The sequence below is a fragment of the Salvia splendens genome, chromosome 2 (genome assembly GCF_004379255.2).
Source record: "Salvia splendens isolate huo1 chromosome 2, SspV2, whole genome shotgun sequence".
NCBI lineage: Eukaryota > Viridiplantae > Streptophyta > Magnoliopsida > Lamiales > Lamiaceae > Salvia > Salvia splendens.
The window spans coordinates 20,136,442-20,156,889 of NC_056033.1; the positions used below are offsets into that span (position 1 = coordinate 20,136,442).

General features: G+C 34.4%; 2 long non-coding RNA genes across 6 annotated transcripts; one reads left to right on the forward strand and one right to left on the reverse strand.

The window, feature by feature from the left end:
* Positions 1-3,939: 3,939 nt before the first annotated feature.
* Positions 3,940-5,347, reverse strand: LOC121771614. Its single transcript, XR_006044100.1, has 3 exons — positions 4,951-5,347; positions 4,257-4,839; positions 3,940-4,086 (listed from the first exon to the last, which is right to left on the reverse strand). It is a non-coding gene; the product is annotated as an uncharacterized LOC121771614 (long non-coding RNA).
* A 2,287-nt stretch (positions 5,348-7,634) lies between these two features.
* LOC121790994 lies at positions 7,635-20,129 on the forward strand. 5 transcript variants are annotated; one of them, XR_006048447.1, is made up of 19 exons: positions 7,635-7,773; positions 8,031-8,256; positions 9,867-9,962; positions 10,041-10,110; positions 10,367-10,430; positions 10,612-10,683; positions 10,912-10,955; positions 11,159-11,224; positions 13,555-14,316; positions 14,444-14,604; positions 15,431-15,554; positions 15,676-15,767; positions 15,853-15,948; positions 16,536-16,684; positions 17,303-18,174; positions 18,405-18,556; positions 18,670-18,849; positions 19,402-19,496; positions 19,869-20,129. It is a non-coding gene; the product is annotated as an uncharacterized LOC121790994 (long non-coding RNA). The 5 variants fall into 5 exon arrangements; XR_006048450.1 differs by lacking the exon at positions 10,912-10,955 and having other exon boundaries at positions 17,799-18,174; XR_006048449.1 differs by lacking the exon at positions 10,912-10,955 and having other exon boundaries at positions 16,536-16,620.
* Positions 20,130-20,448: the final 319 nt, after the last annotated feature.

Below are 20,448 nucleotides of genomic sequence, written 5' to 3' on the forward strand. Positions count from 1 at the left end.
AGGCAATTTGCCCTTTATATAACTACAATGCAATATTTTTTTATAATATTACTACCCTTCATATCACATTTTATATTTTTAAAATATTTCATACTTTTAATAAGAACAAATTAGTAGGATTCATCATTCATTTAAGGATGTAAGGATGAAGGAGAAAGAGTTTATTGAGATATAAGTATAAGTTGAATAATAAATAGTAAGGGTATGTAAATTGCAATTCAGAGTTCAATTTATTTGTTTAAGTAAATGCTCTTACACTACACATAATTAATATTTTCTCCCATCCATAAATAATTTTCTTGTATTTCCTTTGATATTATTCTGTGTACTATAAAGTATTTTTTAAGTGCTTGAATTTTGTAAAAACTCTTCGTTTATTTTCTAAGGAATAAAATAAATTCTTTTTGTCATAATCGTCCATAAAATGATTAGGTGATCTCTTCTATCATCCCAGCCTCTCTTACTTTACCAATTTTTTCTCCTTCTCTCTTACTTTACCAATTTCAAATAAAACACATGTCGTGCACAAATGGGGCTATTTGACTAGCAAGGGGAGCATACCTATTTGTCTTAACAAAACTTCTTTTGCGAAAAATAAATATTGGCACAACCAGTCTACTTAAACAAAAGACTTTGACTTGTTTTATTTGTTATACATTTAAATGTGTAAAACAACCATTAAATAGAAGGGATCACCTAATAAATTTTATAATACATCGCCTAATACATCTCTCTTATAATAGCTCTTCTCCTATACACCTCCCCCACCTTATACACCATTTGCTACCCCACCAATATAATAGTAGTGCCATGTGTATATTCTTTAAAATATAAAATTAAGGATTAAAGTTTCCATTAAATACTAATATATGTTCTACTATACCAATACAATATTTCCATGTAGAGAATAGAAATAAAAAGAAAATAAAAACAATATCTTTAATATTAAACCCTAAAGTCATTTATTTATCATTCACCTCTAAAAACCAAACACCTAAAACTTTTAAACTTTACGGCACACCTAAACATCAAAATTGCTTCAATTTGATTCTCTAACTCCATGGATTTCCAAGGACATCACTTTAAGTGCATAGGTAAGTTAATTAGAATTAAAGTTATTTCAATGTATGAATCATTATATTATCTAATTTGTAATATGAAGTTTTGAATTTGTTTTAGTTAAATAATCTTTATTAGTTCCATGCATATGATATTATATTATTATTCAATTTTTGATGAAACACATGAAGCTTTTGAATTCGTTTTAATTAAATGATCTTTAGTTCCGTGCATATAAAATTTAGATTTATTTATATGCAAAAAGAAGATTATATATTGAAAGCAGATGCACATTTGTTTTAGTTAAATAATTTTTATTAGTTCCATGCATATGATATTTTATTATAATTCAATTTTTGATGAAACACACGAACCTTTTGAATTCGTTTTAATTAAATGATCTTTAGTTCCATGCATATAAAATTTAGATTTATTTAAATGCAAAAAGAAGATTATATATTGAAAGCAGATGCACAAAAGGAGATTATATACTGAAAATAAATTAAACGAGAGGTAGAAGAGTATTTTTACTGTTGCAGTTTGATATCTATATTTTAAAAAAAATAAGTATCTTCCTTGCTCACATCATTTTGTAGGTATGGATGAGACCATATCACAAGGCATTATTCCTAAGATAGGAATGGAGTTCGAAACAAAAGTTAAAGCATATGATGTCTATATGAAATATGCTAAGGCAACAGGTTTCGGAACATGAAAAAAGACTGTTCATAAAGATCCAATTACAAGTAACATCCTTGACATTAGTTTATGTTGGTGTAGAGAAGGTTTTAGAGCAACAAATAATAGAGGTGTTACAACAAAAAATCTGCGTCCAGAAATAAGGTGCGGGTATAAGGCTATGATGAAAATTAATTGTAGTTATGGAGGAAAGTTTCGAATTGTGAAGTTTGTTGAAGAGCACAATCATGAATTGTGTGATTCGAAAAAATCTTATATGTTTAGATGTTTTAGACAGATGTCAGATGTTCAACAAACTTAAGTTGATGTGGCTCAAAGTTGTGGGTTGCGTCCAAAGAAAATTATCGATGTAATGGCAAAGGAAGTTGGCGGAATTCAACATCTTGGTTTCACTCATATTGTTTTGAAGAATTCTTTGAGAACAAAGAGGACTTTGGAGATTAAACAAAGTGATAGTGGAGGTGTTTTACAATATTTACAAAGGATGATAAGTGAAGATCCACACTTTTACTATGCAATACAGTTGGACGTGGAATATCTGATTAAAAATATATTTTGGACCGATGGTAGAATGATACAAGATTTTGGTCATTTTGGTGATGTCGTTTGTTTCGATACTACATACAGGAAACATCGAGATGGTAGACCAATTTCCTTGTTTGTCGGCGTAAATCATCATAAACAAACAACTGTATTTGGTGCAGCTTTATTGTACGATGAAACAATTGAAACCTTTGAGTGGCCATTGTTGTAGAGCTCTTAAGAGGATCAATTGAAGAACATTATGGTTTACTCAAGAGTTACATAGCTGAACTAAGAAAAGTTGATAAAGAGGGTAGATTTGATTTGATTTGATTTGCTTTTGGGTAATGTGGATGTTTTCAAAGGACTGTACATAGGCTTTAGTTTGCTAGTGAAAGGCTTCAACATGAGTTGCAGGCCTCAGATTGCACTTGATGGTTGCTTTTTAAAGACTTTCTTGGGTGGAATTTTAGTGAGTGCCGTTGGACAAGATGGAAACAATGAAATATATCTAATTGCTTGGGCTATAGTTGAGGTAGAGAATGAGTAATGTTGGACATGGTTTCTAAAGTTTCTCATTGAGGATCTTAAAATTGAAGATGGAGCGGGATGGACATTTATCAGTGATCAACAGAAGGTATACATTTATGATTTCATTATGTTATTAACTAAATTTTTTATTAATTATTCTAAATGTTTGACTACGCAGGGGCTTACAAATGCAGTCAATACCTCAGCGCCGCTTGCTAAACACAGAAATTGTGCACGCCATGTGTACATGAATTGGAAGAGGCACACAAGGAACATGATCTAAATAAACCGTATTGGAAGGCAGTTAAAAGCACCTATATCGAGAAATTCAAATAAGCCATTCAAGAAATTAAGTTAGAAAGTCGAGATGCTTATAAAGTCTTCATTGGCAGGGATACAAAGAACTTTCATTTCCATCTCTGCATGTAGTGACGTGATTACTAGTAACATCACTAAGTCATTTAATGCATTTATTGTTGAAGCTAAGGTTCACTCTCATGACACAACAAGTAAGCAGGTTACACAATAAACGACATCGGTTTGATTACCGGCGTTTCTGCCATGTTGGCACTTTCGATAACATTAAAACAATTTTTTTACTAGTTTAAATTACTGTTGTCTCAGTACAAAAGAGGATATACTTTAATATAATTCCTACATAAATAATAAATATTACTACAATTCATTACTTATTGGAGAATTAAAATTAATGATTGTTTTTCACTTAAAGTTCACGACATTTTGAGTTGCTTAGTAGAGTAGTATATAAAATCGAAATAATTAAAAAAATATGTTTTTGGCAGAGAAGAATACTCATGCTATAGAAAAATTCACTTGAAAAAAATAAAATAAAATGTGAAATGCTACATTTTTATTGAAAAAGTTAATACAATTATTTAGATTATAAAAAGAAAATAAGATATAGGAAGTAGAGGAGAGAGGATGGATTCTCCATAAATATGAGATCCACTGTAACGACCCGCTAAGCCGATATTATTATAAACTATATTATTAGCTTGATTAAGTGACTTTTATGCGATTAAGTCCGAACTACGTTAGATCGTCGTTGTTGTTTGTTTGACGTTAGACAAATGGATGGAACATGTAGATATATTACACATATATGAATATAATAAATTTAAATAAATAAATAAATAAGATCACAAAAATTTAAAATTTAATGTCCGATACATCCAATAAAATCTATTACATCCTACGTTTTAAGAAAAATCGGGTACTTCAACGGGGTCGGCCACGAACTTGAGCCGATTATACCTACACCAAATAAACAAGTAAATAAATAAATGATATATATATATATATATATATATATATATATATATATATATATAATATTAATAAACAAAAGGGGAGGCAGATCCCAAGGGCCTAATGTGTCACTTCCGACACCTCATTTAATGCTGCAACCAAAGGGGTTTAATTACCTTCACACACATCATTTAAAGCTGCAACCAAATTTTTTTCTAAAGGACAATCATTCTTCCTGTCAGATAAAGATTAAGATGATATCTTTTGTCACTTGCTGCCATCTTTTGTATACTTAGATATACAACCAAATTCTTCATTCACCCCACATCACCATCATACAATCCATTTCTCTGCACACACAACCCATGAAAGATAAAGAAGTACGAAGGAGATTTGCACAACTTTTTCACTACAATCCAATATCTTTCCACATAAAAAAAAGAGGTGAATCTCAAACCATCATTTTCCTTTACTTTTACGTATAAGTGTACACATATTTTTAGAATCTGCCCCTCCCCAAAAAAATTACAATCATACTGTATCTTCACTACTTATTCATCCACATAGCAAACATATACTCTTAGTTCACCAAAATCAGTAGATAGAAACCAAGTAGGATCCTACTGCCTTAACAACTAGAAAGAAGGACAAACACTTATCTTTATGAACTTGCCGGATTCCGGCAGTAAGCTCGACACTCCGTCGCCAACAAGCGACTACCTTTGCTCCGAAAGCCACTGCTTCCATATCTTTGAAAATCTGGAAAGTTTGAATGTAATTAGCAAAGTTATCAAAAATAATAATAATAATATCTTTTAAAAAAATATTGAAAAGAGAGGGGTAGGGGAACAAACTTTCCGACCACCCTACCTGTCGAGAAACGGCGTCGGCGGATGGGGGAGATCTTCGGCGACGTCGGCTGAGGCGGACCCGCGACGACGGCGGATCCGCAGCGGCGGTAGCGGTACGGTGAACCAAGCGAGAGAGAGACTGACCGAGAGAGGGAGGCCGATCGGGAAAGAGGGAGACGGAGCATGCAGACGGCGGACTTCCGGGAGGAGGGCGACGAAGCCGCAGCCTGGGCATGCACGGCGGCGGCGGCGGATCAGGAGAAAGACGGATGCCGGCGCGACGGCGTGAGGTTGAGAAAGAGAGAGAAGAGGGAGAGAGGGAGAGAAGAGAGAGAGAGCTCCGCCGGAGCGGCGGCGCTGGAAGAGTGGCGGCAGGAGGCGGCGTCGGCGTCCAAGTAAGAAAAAAAAAGAAGAGAGGCTGCTGTGCATTTTTGTGAAATGAGGGAGGAAGACAAGTAGTAGGGTATTTGAGTGTGTATAATTTCAATTGGGCTCCTGATTTAATTAGTTGGGCCGTGTTGAAAAAAAATATATTGAGCCCAACTACTTGTGAATAAATTGGGGCAGCAGAAAAATAATTATGAAGAGCCCAAATTCGAATTTAATTTATTTTGGGCCTAAAATGAAATGTTTAAGAAAGATGAAATATTTAGTTGTGATCCGAGTTGTTATAGTTTTACGAAAAACTTGTAGTGACGCATGGCGTATCAACTTAGTCGGAGCCGAAATAACAATAAAGTAGTAATAAATAATGTAACCTTAGAAAAATTCTTAGTGAATGATAATAACACTAATAAAAGTAATAATATTAATTATACTAATAAGAATATGAATAATATTAAACTTTGATACGTTTTCTCATTTAATTAGAGTAGTTCAAAACTAAATTAATATTTTCCTATTGTGATATTTTCAAAAAGGGTACGTTAGCAAGTAATGTCGGAACGAAGGATTCAAGTTAAGAAAGCTAAGCGATCAAGGTGAGCTTCCTTATACTAAAAATACAAATCGTATTGTATGGAATCACGAAAACATGTTCGTGATTTTTCTTTTAGATGTTGTCTTGCCATAAATGTTTTTGTGTATGATGCCTATCTGTTGGCTAAGGCCAAGTGAATTATGAATAATGATACATAAGTCGAATTCGGCTCCCAGTGAGGGTGGTGTCCCTGCTCGGACTAGTGTACACGGGATACCTCTGACCGTGAACGGCAGATAAGGTGACTGTGGAAGGTGGCCACCTTCCCGGCACAAGGATACCTCTGACATGATGGCAGAGAAGGTGACCGTGCGAGAACACCATCTCGACGGCAGAATGTGATCAGATATGGCTAAGTACAGGAAAATGGGCCCAATGTGAATATTTTAGTAAGCTCGGGTCTTTTCAATAAAACCTCGAGTATTACTGTGATGATGGCTTGACAATATTTTCAAATGTATAATTGTATTTTCCGGCAATGTGTTCACCGAGTACTTTTGTACTCAGCCCTGCATATATTTCTAAATGTGCAGGTTGAGGCGTGGAAAGGGGGAGGCACAAGTGCTGTGGAGAGTAAGCTAGTAATTAAGAATAAAACTCTCGGAGGTTCATGTCTCCACACATGGACCGCGTTCTTTTGTTTCCGCTGTGCCAGATAAGAGGCAGTGTCTATTTTACTTTTGGCTCTGATGATCGGAACTTGTATGAACAGTACGTTCTCTCGATTCTGTATGATCGAGTGTATTTTGCTATAAGTATTTCCCTATTTGATTTTATTTTGTGCGTCTCATTCTGCCTTGGCTTTAATTCTCCCTAAATTCTATCCCCGCTTCTTATAATCCCTCCTTAGTCACGGCTTCCCCGGGTTATGCTATCCTTAGCTAACTACGGTCGTGACATCCACTTATCTATTTTGAAGTGATGTATTAGGAAATGCATTATAAAGTGGTAAATTAAGAGAGAGTATGAGAAAAAATGGATAGAGTATGAGAGAAAAACATTCTATTTTTAGAAATGAGACTATTTTTTATGGAAATATCAAAATGGTAAAATGAAACTATTTTTCATGAACTTAATGAGTATTAGGAAGAAAGCTCATACAATAGTATATAATAGAAAATCCACCTCGTTTGATTAAATTCTTAATTGAAATTCTTGTTTGTTCTTAACTTCCTTGTTAGTATAGTCCTTTTAAAATAAAAATAATATGATGACTAAACTCAATAAAATATTCAAACTTAATTAGAATACATGTGTGTTAATATTATTACCTATTCTTTTCTTAGAGAATTTACAACATTCTTTTGCATTAATTAAATCAGGCTTTAATTGTTTGCATGAATTTAATCTTCATCCTTTGACTAGAATAACTTGATGAGTTAAACAAATATGGATATTAATTCATCTCGGAGTTATTAAATAACAACATATTTGACTAATTGACCCCAAATTATTTAAAAGTAACCCGCTTAAAATAAGCCCACCATTTACTAAATCAATCTAGACCAAAAAGTTAATCAACCCTTTCTAACCCATTAATCAATCTAGACCAAAGAATTGATCAATCAGCCAATTTAAAGAATTATTTAAATATAGCCCACTATAATCAGCCCTAATTTATTCTAATTCATTCGGCCCATCATGATATTAATCCCAGCCCAAAGAATTTTCCTTTCTAATTAAATTCAAAATTTTGGTCGATTGATTCCTCCCAAATTTTAATTACCGTTGGAAAAAAGCACCACATTCATTGACCGCCTCTCGTCTCTTCTGAGTCGCCTCGAATTCTCTGGCTGCGACGCCGCCGCCGATGCCGGCTGCTCATCGTGGCTTTAGGCGCCGCCGACGTGGAAGCAATCTCCGGTAACTTTTTCTCGCCGAATTTGCTTTCAGTTGTATGTTTATTTAGTTTTGTGGAAATGATGTTCGAAATGGGTTTGCGAAACTGGTTTAGTTAGGGGCGAACTTGTAGTTTGTGGTAATGCGTGCAAATTAAGCTAGAAAAAGGTGTGTTAATTTGTAAAAATTTCTTTGCGTAGTCTATTTTCCCATGTTTGTTTGTATTTTTCTGCTATTTTGTGTTCCTTTTTGGTAATTTCACTGTCTTTGTTGTATGTCAGTGTTTATTTAATCGATGAGGCGGAATTCACGTCACCATCGACCTCCTCACGGACTCGCCGTCTGATTTCGTTGACGCCGATTCTCGCTGAGCGGTGAGAGGCGCTCCAGGATCCACTGAGCAGTCGCTGCCGTCGGAGTCTCACTTCGGTCGGTGTCATACTCCAGCCATCTCGGCTTCATTGTCACTGTCAATTTCGTCGGACTGCTGTGGACTTCGCGGCTTAGGTAAGTTTCCACTAATTTTCCACTTTACAAATTTTATCTTCCTGTTTGGCTAGATATGTTAGGGATATAGATTTGGGTTCATGAGGTTGGGTTCTCTTCTTGAGCAAGTGGTGGATATGACTTTGGAGGTTATGGTGGAGCTAGGGCAAGTGGTGGATATGACTTTGGCCCTGGTGCTAGTTATGGTGGAGCAGGAGGGGGAATTTACGGAGGCAAAGCAGGTTATAGTGGCAGTAGTCGATACCATCCTTATTCAAGATAGATGTCTTTGAAGCATCTTGTAGGAGTTCTCACATTTCTCTTGGCTATTGCTTCTCGCCACTCGGAGTTGACTAGATTTTCAATGTACTAGCAAGGAGATGATCTGTAGAAGACTGGAGAACCTTAGTATTTTGTTGTTTCTTATTCGCTAAATTCTAAGTTTTAAGAATCTCATTGAGACACTGTTAAGCTTTCTAATCTAGACATCTTATCCTCTATGAAATGTATTTTGTTCTATTTTTAGTTAGAGTGGCCTTTTGCTTTTTTAGGTTCTACCTGCTAGAAGTTAATGTTTATCTAGAATTGAGTATACATGCTCAAGTGATCTGTGAGATGATGCCTCACCAGACATAGCGCCTCTAGCTGTTTTTGAATCTGTGATTTGTGTCCAAGCTTTCTTGTGTGTTCTTTGGAAGTTCTGGCTGGATGTATTAAAGCCTCTAGTTCAGGTAGAATCTCTTTAATGTTTCAGTTACATTGATTTTAGGTGAGTGTTGGTAGAGAAAGCTATGAAATACACACCTAGTAGTTTCGGTAGCAAACTTATCTAATTTTCAGGGATTAATCCATTGGCTTAGTTAGTATGTTAAATGCTCATTCTAAGTATAAGTATAACGATATCTCATGACACTGTATTTGCATTGCAAATGCATATTTGTTGCTTTTTCATTGCAGGAGACCTGGGGTTGCTGCTAATTTTTGATTTGTTGTCATTTGTATTGACTGCTGAGATTATAACTTTTTACAGATATCTGAGTATATTAAGAAATATGTTATGGTTTCAATCTTTTTGTCAAGTATGTTCCAAAGTTAATATATTGTGTTGTCTTGCTTGGTCTAAACTCTAAACCATAATTTTTTCGTTTGTTTTTTTATGAGCTTTTGGTACGTCTGACTTGTTGACTAGAGTTTATATTTATAATGTGCTTGAAATGTTGATGCTGTTGTCAAGATGATAGAATTAGTCTTATATAATGAAGACAAGAGATGCTGCAATAGTTATTCATATTCAGCCTCAAGTGTGTTAGTTGATTCGTTTATTGGCTGTAATGGTCTTATTATGACCTTGGTTTGCTCCCAATTGCTTTATTAACTGTTCTGCTCTTTCATTTGATTGTGTCTAAATGAAAACTGGATGTCTACTTAAATTGTCTTACTAGTGTGGTGTAGGTTTGATTACGTTTTGCTAATTTATTTACTTTGTACCAGTCTTATCAGTCTTATGATCATCCGAGAACGTCTTTGTTGATTAAAGTGATTGCAAACCTTCATTGCTTTGTTCCGTTTCAATCGGGGTATGCTGCTTGATAGTAATATTTAACAACTAATAACATTTGTTTCAATCCCAGATGAGAAGGATCTGTTTCTCAACATGTTCATTCGGTTCATAGAGGACTATTAGAAACTGTCAGATGACAAAGTGTCCGCAGTTAGCAAGAACTTATGTATGCCTGCATATAACTCTTCCCTTTGTTAATCAAGTAGTAGTACATATCTATATTCTAATACTCTGTTGCATGTAGGTTCACTGTTAAGTCATGCAGAGTCTTTAGTTGCAGGATTTTTGAATGAAGATGATGTACAACTGCCGAGGTAATTTGAATATATGCCTTCCTTCCATGCTGAAATTGGGTATTGATTATTTCTTCATGTCCTATCTTTCTTATTTTGCAATTTAGATAATGAAACATTCTAGCAGATGGTCACAATGCTGCTGCTTCTTATAGCTGCACTTTTTTTTTCTTTAATAAACCTGCTTCACTCACCACAATTATTCATTACTCGCATGAGTGCATTCTATACTTATTGTAATTTTAAGGCTATCTAAGATTGACAATCTTCTTTGTAGGTTATTTGTAAGTCAGTTTGAGTGCCGAATCGTTCGTTCTGCATCGGAAAATTATTTAGTCCATGTAAAACCTCTCTGGCTTAACTATGGATATCATTCATCTTTTCCATAAAATGTTAAGTGCATCTATTTTTGGGGTCTTAATAGAAATGATCGTTACCTTAGTACATATATATATATTTTTATCATAATCATATCTGTTTTCTTCTTGATAAGATTTTAATGAAGTTTGTTTCTTCTTGTAGGAGCTTGGGAAGAGGTTGACTGCAGGAGCAACTAGCTTCCTATATTGGACTCCCGGCCCTGATGAAAAAAGAGTAAGTACATTTATTTTTGTAAGAAATCAACTTATGTTGTTATGTAGTACTTATTTTTTCTAGTGATGATAAAAGAAAACAAAAGAAATTCTCTTTTTCCTATAATATAAAACGTTTCCTTCCTTTCGCATACTATTTGAAAATCATGTTAATAAAAACCACGTTTAAATAACACTTAATTTGCTTGGGGTCTTACATGATAAGCAAATGATTCACACTGTTTTGTAGGGAATAAGCTTCATAAAAAAGAATTTTAATGCCAGAAAAGGAAGGTAAGACTGATCTTGTAAAGATGGCAGGAAAGATGGCAGTATATATTTAAAGAAAACAATTTAATCGATCAATAAAAAATGAATGTTGGAAAGTTTCAAAGATGATCTAAATTGACAGAGTATTATGTTTTTTATTCTGATAATGATACACTGGTAGAGGTTTGCTTTCAGCATTTTGGTATGTGACTGTGAGAAGGTACCAGGTTTCCAGCAGGTAGGACATCCGAGCTTTTATTGTAGTCGTCAAATCTTGGTCTTTGCGGATTCTGGTAACTCTGCCTCTCATCTTTTTCGGGTGTCATTCAAACCCATATATACTCAACTTGTGATGTTTCCTACTTATACATGAGTGCCTAACTGCTATTTATTCTCATTCATATGTTGATTTTATAGAGATTTAAATGTTGATTTTTGTAATTGACATGTTATGATTAAGAGTAAATTTCCGAGAGGTTGTGCTCTCTAATATGTGCATCTCCCTAGTTTTTAATGATTTCTTACATATCACCAATTGATAAACAACGGATATTAGCTTCATAAATATCCAAAATTTGCCCTAGTACTATGCTACTTTGTACTGAGGACGAAATGCTTCCATGAACAGAGTTTCACCTCTTGCTATTTGTGTATGCATGCAAGATCTTCTCTCTATTGATTGTCACTACTTTCATCACTTTTTTATGGGTTATTAGTGTAGGCTTCATTTCTCTCAAGGGTTGGTATGTAAACTTGTTGTTGCTTACTAACTTCTGGAGAACTAGGTTTCCCGTGCTTCATATAAGGTGACAAGAGTGTTCTTTGGTGCCCGATTTCTTGAGCTAAGGAGAGAGAACTATTCCGGTTTTGAAAAATTATTTGAAAAAGCCATAGGGCCGATCGACTGAATGAGAGCTTTATGAGTTGCAATCTTGTTGACATTGGTGCATAAAAATGATTTAGGCAATAGGGCAAAAAGCCTCATATCCAAATTATCACATGCCTAACCCTACATAAACCCCTAGTGAGCCAGTTTGAGCCCCAAAAGCCTAGTTTCTTTGTTGAAAATTTTGAAGTCACTATATCAGCCTACTTATTATATCCATTTGTTGGCCTATATTTTCTACCCTAGTCACTAAAATTAAAATGCTAGCACATTCTTGGGAGTGTATTTATGGTGGCAAGAAAAAGATGGAAGTCCTAGAACATTCTTGGGAGGGTATTTATGGTGGCAAGAAAAAGATGGAAGTCCTGGAACATTCATCAGATGGTATTCATTTATACTGAGATACAAAGTGAAAAAGTTGTGTCTTCAAACAAAAATAAAATAAAAAGGCAGCCTTTAATGTGTAAAAAAAATCCAAGGCTAGAAAAAAAAAGGCAGCCTTTCATGTGTAAAAAAAAGCCAAGGCTATAAAAATAAAAGGCAGCCTTTCATGTGTTAAAAAAAAGCCAAGGCTAGTAAAAAAATAAAAATAAAAGGCAGCCTTTCATGTGTAAAAAAAGCCAAAGGCTAGAAAAAAAGTGAAAATAGAAATCTGCTCAAAGGAATAAGATGACTTTGTTTAGATGGTAGAAAAATTCAAGTTTGGGGTGTTGAGCTGTCAGAATTTTGCACGCATTGAGTGAGATGTGAAGGATGTTGTGAAGGATGCTATGATGGATGTGCTAGTATTTTAAGAATGTGATAAGCTACTTAGCCAAATATGATCACACCTTTACCAAAAGCCCTATTACATCCAAATGAATAAGACCTTTCGATTTATGCATCATATTGACTTGTGAGCGATGAATTTTGCTTGAGTTTGGGAGAAAGATCTTATGTGCTTAAAATAAAGAATAGCTGGAAGAAATTCTCTTTATGAATTAGTGACGATGGTTTGAGACTCCCAAGACATAAATCGAACTTACATTGAAGCATTGGGATGCCTAGCTCTTAGGGAATTAGTTCGTGTACAATTCTTGTTCTATAGTCTTACCCGCGAGTGAATTCGGGGTCCACCTAATTTCTCTAAATGATTTGTGTGATTTGACGTGACTTGAAGTAGAGGATTATCTAATGTCTTGTGAATGTGCTTACTTGTCTAACTTGACTTGAAGTAGAGCAAGACTTATGTTTGGGGGTATTTGATGTGTGTGTGTAATTGTTTAACTTGTTATTATACAATGGATGGAATGGAGGGTAGCGTACTATTGCTCCAGTTCAATTATGACCATCTCACTATTTATTCCAGTGAGTTGAAGGGTATAAAGCTGCAACCAATATTTGCTTCAATAGTCAAACATTTATTTTTATAAACCTAAGTTTAGTTTGATATTTAGTGTGTCATTTCATACTAAAGCCATCAATGAAGAACTACTGCAAAATCTTTCTGATGCTCTACACTTGTCGGTACTTGATAAAATTGGGGCTGTACTTGCTTTGTCTAATTCTGAAGAACAAGATTTATTCACTATGCCTGAATGTGTGGTTATTTATTCTCTTCTTTGTACATACATTTAAATATAATTTTTTGTTAAGTTGTAGGAAGTGGAATACATACAACAGTTTATAATTTTTATCTCCTTGGAATTCTTCTACATGTTGCACTAAACCTGTAACCCTTTTATTGGTTGTATGCAGGAAAGTCTTTGTGTTTGAGTCAGATCATAGAGCAATCATGCTGCGTTTGAGGCTACTGAGATAATTCAACATATTCTAGTGTTACTCGTAGTCGATTTGAAGTCTCTAAGCATTTAGATTCATTCTTGCAAATGCCATCTCTTGTGCAACTAAGGTGTTTTCCGTGATAGTTCCTATTGCATAAATAGACTAGAAAGTACTTAGTCGATCTAAAGGTCGAGGGTGGTAGGGGGCGACTGAGTTCTTAACATAAAAGAAACGGGTGGAAAGGATGGAAAATTGAAGGCACAAGTCTATTTATTGATTTTTGATCTTGCTTTGCTTGATCATTTGCTTCGTGGTTGTTGCACCTATATTTTTCTGCTTATTTAATTCATTCTTTGCTGCATTTTGCAGATTTTTAATTAATATGTTAAATATATTATATTTTTGTGAGTTATACTGTGGCTGACGTTTTTCTTCTTTTTCTAATCCACAGTTTGCTGTCTTGCTGCTCTATAAATAACACATACATAGTATCCTATTTTTCTTTATCTCATATGCCTGTACAAATATGTGCTATATTAGTGTTTCTTTGGTATATAAACCCCCATTGATTGTCAAATCTTGGCATCTTAATATATGTTTTTACAGGCTCTTTCCCAAGTACATACTAGACACATTTCCTTTTTACTTTGGCATTAGGTTTGCTGAACTTGCATCTAAAAAATAAATCATGGGCCTTGGAAGCTGGTTGAGCACTCAATAGAGTCTATAACAAATGTATATAGTATTTACAGTACAATAAGAATTGCAATATCTATACTTTGAGAAGATTTTGCCTTTTATACATGCAGTTTTCAATTTCTCATTTTGCCCTGCTGTTAACTTGGGCATTTGTTTTGTATAGGTTCTTGCATTGCTGAAAAAATGTTTGGTATAGATTCAAGAGAGTTAAATGCTCCCACCGAGGCAAGTTACCCGAAGGGCCAACTGGAACGTAATACAAAGTGCTAGGCAGATGTAGTCTCAGATGCTTCAAATTTTCGGTCATTCATTATGATAAACTTTGTAAGCTTTCCTTCAGTACAACTAATTTTAAAATCTTATATAATGCTATAGATTTCATGGTAAGGTTTCTTAGCTTTTCATGATTGAAGGTCGACAAGACTCAAAGCATGATACCTGAGTTTCTTAGAAAATGTCTTTGCTTATGTGAACACACTAATGATGTGCTTGAAGAGATTTTGAGATCAAATTGCTGGTTTTAACTAATGGATGCTAATTTTATGAAAGTTACTTTCAAATGAAAAGGTGAGAGTTTGAGCACCTGCAATAACTTAGAATTGATGATCACCTCCATACTTATCTTATCTTAAATGTTTGTACTATATAGTCTGGGGACAATCTTATTTGTATTTTGCATGTTATTTGCAAGTATAGTGTGTGCCTGTGGATCTAGTGGCAAATTTCTGAACTTAAACCTAACCAACTAATTTTTTTTTGCTGGTATTTTGTGAAATGGAATAAAGAGGGCTTCCCAAACTGTAGTTGCTATGTTCACAAGTCACTTAGTACATATAATGAGTTTGTAAGTTTACCAGCATATTTTTGTCATCTTGATTGTCTAATTGAAAAACTACCATGAACTGTTCAAGTGACTTCATTTCCTCATTTGGTTTTTGTCATTGCAAAGAGATACAAATGATTAGTAAGAAGAGTTTAAGCTATTTGTCAATGCATGATGGTTAGTTATTTGTTTTATTTGACGTTTTATGTCTCAAGAGTCCAGAGTAAATGGAAATTGATATGCTATACTGTACACATCAATTGAATTGTTATGCTATACTGTACACATCAATTCAATTCTCAATGAAATCGTGCATTTTTTTTTCAGACTCTACAAATGTGTTCCTTTAGAGGGAAGCTCTAGCAGCAATCTTTCTACTCCCTCATGGAGAGTTTGTATCTGGCTGGTGATCGTCTAATGTTCTAGTTTGTGAAGAGGATGCACCATTAGAGTATGTATTATCTACATCATCTCAATAATTCTTATTTCACAAAATTAGTCAATAGTCAGTTACAACTATTTGCATGGTGTCAATGTATATGGACACATAAATTTGAATCCACCCCTTGCAGTGTACCTCGTTCATCTTATGCTCATTAGAAAACGACTTTGTTGATTAAAGTGATTGCAAACCTTCATTGTTTTGTTCCTGATGTATACCGGGGTAAATTTAGTAATTTTCGGTTTCAATCAGGGTATGCTGCTTGATAGTAATATTTAACAACTAATAACATTTGTTTCAATCTCAGATGAGAACGATCTGTTTCTCAACATGTTCATTCGGTTCATAGAGAAGGACACTGTCAGCATTTTGGTATGCGAGAAGGTACTAGGTTTCCCAGCAGGTGGGAAATCCGAACTTTTATTATAGTCGTCAAATCCTGGGTCTTGTGAATGTGCTTATTTGTCTAACTTGCTTGAGGGCGAGCAAGACTTCTGTTTGGGGGTATTTGACGTGTGTGGGTAATTTAACTGGTTATTATACAATGGATGGAATGGAGGTTAGCGTACTACTACTCCAGTTCAATTTTGACCACTTCACTATTTATTCCAGCGAGTTGAAGGGTATAAAGCTGCAACCAATATTTGCTTCAATATTCAAACATTTTTTTAATAAACTAACTTTAGTTCGATATTTAGTGTGTCATTTCATACTTAAGCCATCAATGAAGAACTACTGCAAAATCTTTTTGAGTACTTGATAAAATTGGGGTTGGATCTTTGTCTAGTTCTGAGGAACACTATATCTTCATGATACCAGGATGATGTGTGGTTAGTTATTCTTTTCTTTGTAGTTTGTACATACATTTAGATATAACATTTTGTTTAGTTGTAGGATGTGGAATACACACAACAGTTTGTTATTTTTATCTCCTTGTAATTCTTCTACATGTTGCACTAAACCTGTAACCCTTTTCTTGGTTGTATGCAGGAAAGACTGTGTTTGAGGCAGATTACAGAGCAATCATGCCGCATTTGAGGCTACTGAGATAATTCAGCATATTCTAGTGTTACTCGTATTCGATTTGAAGGCCTCTCTAAGCATTTAGATTCATTCTTGCAAATATTATCTCTTGTGCTGTAAGTTGTTTTCTGTGATTGTTCCTAGTTCATAAATAGACTAGAAAGTACTTAGTCGATCTGAAGGTCGAGGGTAGTAGGGGCGGACTGAGTTCTTAACTTAAAAGAAGCGGGGGGAAGGGTGGAACAACAAGTTTATTTAATGATTTTTGAGCTTGCTTTGCTTGATCTTCTATTTCTTGGTTGTTGCGCTTATATTTTTCTACTTATTTAATTCATTCTTTGCTGCATTTTGCAGCTTTATAACTAATCTGTAATATATATATATATATATATATCTGTAATATATATATATATATATATATATATATATATATATATATATATATATATATAATATTATATTTTTGTGTGTTAACGACGTTTTTGTACTTTTACTAATCCACTATTTGCTATCTTACTACTTTATAATTAATACATAGTATTCTATTTTTCTTTGTCTCATATGCCTGTACATATATGTGCTATATTAGTGTCTTTGATACATAAACCCCTTTGATTGTCAAATCTTGGCATCTTAATATTTGTTTTTACAAGCTCTTTCCCAAGTACTTACTAGACATATTCTTTTTGGTTTTTACTTTGGCATTCGATTTGTTGTACTTGCATCTAAAAAAGAAATCATGGGCCTTGGAAGATGGTTGAGCATTCAATTAGTGTCAAGTAAGATACTTTCTACAAGGGTAGTGTTTCCACTGCTGTGGCGGGATAACCAATCTTTCTCATATTTTAATATGAGGTTAGTAAATAATTTAATTACAATTTATGGAATCTAGACTACTCTGTTTTCTGTATATTTGATGGCATGATTTTTTCCGTTGAATTGATCTGTTTGGGTAAGTTCCTCAACACTTTTTATTGACTTAACATCTCTTATATGCCAGTTTGGTAGTTTTATACATAGTCTACTATGTTTAAGTTTGTTATCTTTACATGTCCGTTTGATGATTATGATTGCTGCAACAAATTCTGGTTTACTGAGTGAACATGATCCCATATAAATAGTGTTGTAAAATACTGCTCAAACTAACTATGTTAGTTGTAATGTTGCCCTGTTCTAAAATTTTTTTAGCTTGCCTATATTGTTTATCCTTTGTGAATACTTCTGCTTCAGGATTCATTAAGCATCAACGTGTGACTCACCTTACGTGGGGTATTGCTTTACGAGCTGTTTTAGATGCTTTGAGGAAGCATGCAGATTCAGAAGTTTGTTCCCTCCTAGTTTATCAGTTAATGTTATTATTGTGAATTTCAGTCTTACATTGGATTTATGACATTCTGATGTTTTCGTTTGGGAGTATGGCAATGGAGCAGTTTGTGGACCATCTCATTGAGTGGCCACAGTATACCGTCATATCCTGCACTTTGTAGCATTTATAGATAGGGCACTCAACAGTATTTCGGCGGCTTATACTGAACCTGATGTTGGCCATACTGCCAATACTGATCACCGAAATGGTCATATTCAATCTTCAGCTCCACATATAGAGGTATTAAACATGTAATTTTATCTTCCTATTAAGTCGTTGAACCTGCATAGGAGAAATATATGAGAAAACATGAAAAAAGTGCTATGTCGATGTCATCATTCAAATCGTCTTCCCACATGCCTATATGTGGTTTCTGGTCTTACCTTGTCCATGTGGTTGTGGATAATACTTCTACTCCAAGTGATTTGTGTGAACTCATGATCACTACAATTTTGTCCTTCTGGTTTCAGACTGCAGGCCCACCATTTTCTTTGATCGGACCTAGCAGCAATTGTCTGGATTAGCAATTCCCTCTTCGATCCCACTGCAACAGAGACCACCAAGTTCTCTGAGTTCACTCCTAATTACATGAAGCCATCACAACACACCTACCCTTCCTAAGGTAGGTAATAGTGTCTTTGTCTACTTTGATGTAGTTGCCTTGATACTTTTTCTATTTTTACCTTGTTTTGACTGTATTTTTGAGAGCTAATCTACTCAAAACCCACAATGCAGTCACTCGGTGGTGCTTTGCCGTCAATACAATTTGCCTCGTCGGATTTCCATGGTCTTCTAGATCAACCTCAGCAAGTAAATAATCAGGTTTAACTGTGCTACTCTCTCTCACTGTGCGCTTTATGGATTACATTAACATGGGGACTGGTTTTACAACTATGAGAAGAGAAACTCCCAGAGGTAATTGGATGTAGCTGTCTTATCATTTTTATTTCTCTGTTTACACTTTGTCTTGATCCTTTTGGTTTTCCCATGCTTTTACTATGAGGATTTTCTTCCTTGTTATGAGTTAGCAATTACAAGTTCTATTAATAGCACATTTAACTTTATCCCACAGGTTAACTAAAATCTCACACGTCTAAATTCTTTCTTAACTCTCGATTACTTTCTCGTTTTCCTTTTGCCCTTTGGTTTCTTTATTATTTGTTTTCTTCCCTGTGCAATGGAGGCGTTCTGATTCTGGTTCAGGCCGTCATGAACTTAAAGTTATCGTGCTCAGACAATATTTCCTCATACATGGCTGTTATCTTCTGCCTAAAATCTAAAGCTTTATCTATCTATTGTGAGTGCACTTTCTAATTAAGATAAGTTGATATATGTCTTTAAATTTTACAACTGTTGGTAAAGTTAGCACACCTTAAAAATTTTATGTGCTTGTACTTGTGCTTGGTGTGGTTTTATGAACATACCTCCCTTAATTCTTTAAAGTAAGTGTGATTTTTTCTGTTGCAGCTTTTGCAACTCTGTGAAGCTGAAAGTGTATCATACCTTGATGAGGTGGCCAGCAACACAGCAACTCAGGATACGGCCAAGTAGTTGGACTCTAGGTATTGGTTTCTAAAATCAAAGCATCATGTTGTTTTTGTCATAACTCTAGAGAGATACATGTTCATTGCATTTATAATAGAAAAAGATTTCCCAGACCCTTTAAATCTATTTTTACAATTACATCTAAAAACCAACAAGTTTTATACTCTGAAAATAAACTGAATTATTTTCCAAATTTTTCTTGTGATTTTTAATTACTTATTAGTAATGCCTAGTCGTAGTTGGGTCTATAACATTGTTTATAGTATACTGTACAATAAGTATTACAATATCAGCACTTTGAGAAGATTTTGCCTATTATACATATGATCAGTTGTCATTTTTTTCATTTTTCCTTACTTGGTGCTATCATGGTCATTTATTTTGTATAGGTTCTTGCATTGCTGAAAAAAGTTTGGTATAGATTCAAGACAGTTAAATGCTCCCTCCGAGGCAAGTTACCGAACGGGCAACTAGAGCTTAAGACAAAGCTCTTGGCAGATGCCGTATCAAATGCTTCAAATTATCTGTCATTCATCATGAATTGTGTTTATAGTGGTTCTATTTTGTGTATTGTGTAGTGTTTTTTTGTATGCATGTGTAAAGTGTGTCATTCATCATGAATTGTGTTTATAGTGTTTCTATTTTGTGTATTGTGTAGTGTTTTTTTGTATGCATGTGTAAAGTGTGTCATTCATCATGAATTGTGTTTATAGTGTTTCTATTTTGTGTATTGTGTAGTGTTTTTTTGTATGCATGTGTAAAGTGTGTTTGTGTAGTGTAGGTATTTTTGTGTATAGTGTATGTAGTGCAGTGTGTTTTGTTGTGTGCGGACACTATGTGTATTTTCTGTATAGTGTGTGAATTTTACGTGTAGTATATTTTGTGTATAGTGTATGATTTTTACGTGTAGTGTATAGTATGTTTAGGAATACTTTGTATAGTGTATGTATACTTTGTGTGAAGTATGTG